Source organism: Morone saxatilis, unplaced genomic scaffold, assembly GCF_004916995.1.
Source record: "Morone saxatilis isolate NCDOM2014 unplaced genomic scaffold, NCSU_SB_2.0 Contig14, whole genome shotgun sequence".
Lineage (NCBI taxonomy): Eukaryota > Metazoa > Chordata > Actinopteri > Moronidae > Morone > Morone saxatilis.
In genome coordinates this window covers 203,488-206,995 of record NW_023339696.1, presented here as the reverse complement: position 1 = coordinate 206,995, position 3,508 = coordinate 203,488, and positions in this window count along the sequence as shown.

Sequence of the window (3,508 nt, the reverse complement as noted above, 5' to 3'; positions counted from 1 at the left end):
CGCCTGTCTAGTCTTCCGACCACTCAAAGCGCTTTTACACTACGTGCCACATTCACCCTTTCACACACATTCACTCAGTGATGGCAAAGTCCATCAAACAGAAACTAACTCATTCATACACATTCGCATACAGGGGTCTGTCCACATGAAGAGGTTTGGAACCACTAATCCTCAGCATACAGAGCTTAAGCAATGGTTCTATATCGCAAGGTTGATCATTTTTAACATTAACAAACTCTTTTAGCACTGTCCCAATCACCCAAAATTATGCTGTCTGATTCACCCAAAAATAGAAACTATTTTAATTATAGTCTCTATTAATTATACGGTGGTTTGGTTTCTCATTTTCACCCCATATATTATGGTAGTCACCTTGAAGTTTTTATGTTTACATTTTGTCTCATGTTTTTATAGTTCTTTATATCTTTTTTCTAAAGAATATATATTTACTTTAGCTGTCCCCGATGGGACTGAAAATACAATTGGCTAATTACTTGTTTAGTTCTCAGATGACATCATACAAAATGGAGATCCGCGTCGCTCCGCCTCCAGTCCTTTAACTGCCCCCTTGGTTACTGCAAGCAAAAATAGCAGGAAGCAAGTTTCCTGAGTTATCCAGCTAGTCTTTCCTGTACTGTCTCCGTAATCTCCCATTGTCGCTTTCAAGGCCAACACACACACACACAGACAGACACACCCACACACACACACAGGATACAATTGTAAACACTGTTATTGTCTCTGCAGAGTGACACACAGTGTCACTTCCCACAGAGCAAAATAATGCTAAACTAGGCCACAATGTTTTTTCTAATATATACATTGATATCAAGAGTGAAACAGTAGTCCTATATTCACTTTAAAGGCTAGAGGAAAGCTGTTATGTTCTGCGGTTTAAATGACAGGAAGTTTGTGTGGAACTCATGAGACACAAGTCAGTTAACCTTTTACCTACCACTGTTCTACAAGTAGGATACTGGCAGTGTGTAGAAATTCCATGGACTGCTTGTGATCAATCAGGAGGTGGCACTACACACAGATATATGAGGTCTTTAATTCCACTGATGTTGGCGTTCGTGGCAATGGTCTAAATGATAAAAATAGGCAATTTGTTTTCACTTAGTCAGCAGCCATGGGTGTTACAGGGTTTAAGGCAGTCCATGCAAAGTCCTCAAGGCAAGCAGTTGCCTCCCTATCTGCTGTATGGAGGCTGACGAGTCCTCCATTTAGTCTTTGGAAAGGGCAAGCTTCAGTGATGTGTTCCATTGTTTCCTCCTCTCCAGAAGCACACAGTGGGCTTGGAATATTGCCCCACCTGTGAGGACCGGCCAAGCAGGGTTTGTAGTTGGCCCTAAATCTGTTAAGGGTTGAACACTTGTCTTCTGGGTAGGTTGGTGCTATGGACGTAGCTATGAGTAATGCAAGGCCATCCAACTAGCTAACTGTAGCTAAGCTAAGCTGGGGTTGTCCAGCTGGCTGTGTTTTGGCCATGGTTCTGGTGTTTGTTTGCTTCATGATGTTGGCTGATGGGGTGATTTGTAAACAGCAAGCTAGTAAGTAGCATGGAGTCAATGGTCCGAATATAGGACCATTGCAGATAGTAATGTTATTCTAAATATGACTGAATTTATTTTCCAGCACTCAGTCTAATGTATGTTGCACAGATGCTATGGATTGTGTATGGAGTGCGAGGGACTGGTGTCACAGTTAGTTGTTTTTCTGAATGTTACATAACCTTTAAAGGTCCAGTGTGGAATAATGAGTAGGATCTATAGGCAGAAATGAAATATAATATAATCACCTGAATGTAGGAATCCGTATGTTTGTGTTGTTTAAAATGAAGGGACAAACTCTAGATAGGTGCGTTGAAAGCCACCGTAGTTTCTCCTTCATGCTTGGAAGGGGAGGGTGAGGTGACAAAGTTGCACTCTGCATGTACACCACTACACACTGGACCTATAAGGCAAGTCACGGCCAAGGTCCAACCAAGTGTTTGGGGCATCCTTGGACTCCCATTACTTTTTCCAAGCAGTTTGGGTGGTAATGTTGGCTGGTCTTCTCCAAACTGGTCGTCCAAAAAGGAGAAAGACAAGTCTGTTCCCAAATCAAGCTTTCGCACAGTAACTTTGTCCAATGTGTCAAGCTATGCCAAGCACAGAGTTTGAACTACTCTGTCAGACCTCACCAACAAGGTGTCAAAGGTCAAGGAGGACAACATACATCTGACACCAGAGAGCATCTTTCCCCATATATCACAACGTGTTATTGGATGACCACTCAAGTCATGTGATTATGCTGGAGAAAGTTCCATTTGCTGTGTGAATACTGTGATTCTGATAAGCTAATAAATGGACCTTTAAGCTTATTAGAAAACAAATCATGTGTCAAAGCTGATGTTGAAATTGTGTTTGTGTGTGTTTCCTTGATTCAAAAACCTGTGAGACCTGAGAATTCCACAGAGGGAGGAATTTGTTTTAATTGTAACTTCCTTGTCTTAAGGAAATGACTACAGCGTCCCCATGGGAGGACCGTCCTGCTCCAAGCCCAGACTGCCAACTCTGTGGCTGCAGTAAACACAACATTGTTGATCCTGCACAACGGCTCTCACTAAGCTGCTAACCAACATTGCTGACCTTTATCTTCCTTGGCTTTGGGAAAAATTTCACCATGGCATCATAATATAGAAGTTTTGACACAGGAGGTCTATTTATTGAAATCTTCATGCTCCCCAAGTGCTCTTCTTGCAACCTGTTCCCACATTCACAGTTTAAACCAGTGTTGTCCTAGTTCACACTTCACAAGAGTGAGCTCAAAGTTAAGTTCACATATATTAAAATTAACTAGTTTGTGTTTCTTTTCTTTTCTAAATAAAACCTGCTAACCCTATTCCAATGAGTTTTACTTGGGTGCAGGAACTTTGCAGCTGTTGCCTCATCTTACGTATGTTGATTTCTTTGGATCATCATTAAGGTCCAGTGTGTAACATTTAAAAAGGGAAATGTATGGTCCAACCATGTCATGCTAGCATATTGGGGGCTAAATAACACTCCAAAGTTAGTCAAAATGGTGGCATGACCATTTTCAAAGGGGTTCCTTGACCCCAAACCTCAAGATATTTAAAAGGGTTTTATGGATACCCATACATTTCCCCTTTGCAAACATGCCCACAATCACATGCAGTTTGGGGAAAAATCATGTTGTATAAACCTACAAAAGTTTTACTTAGTAAAGGAGTTGAGTACCTCTACCACCACTTATATCCAACAAGGCAGTAAGGCATTACTAGTAATAGTATTACAGTATAATATTACTTCCCACAGTAACTAGTGTAACTAATTACTAATACATTTGCACTAATACATCAATGGCTGTGGCTCAGAGGTAGAGCGGGTCGTCCACTAATTGGAATGTTAGCGGTTCGATCCCTTGTCCTTGAGCAAGACACTGAACTGCAAATTGCTCCTGATGCTGTGCATCGGTGTTAGAGTGTGTATGAATGATTAGTTTC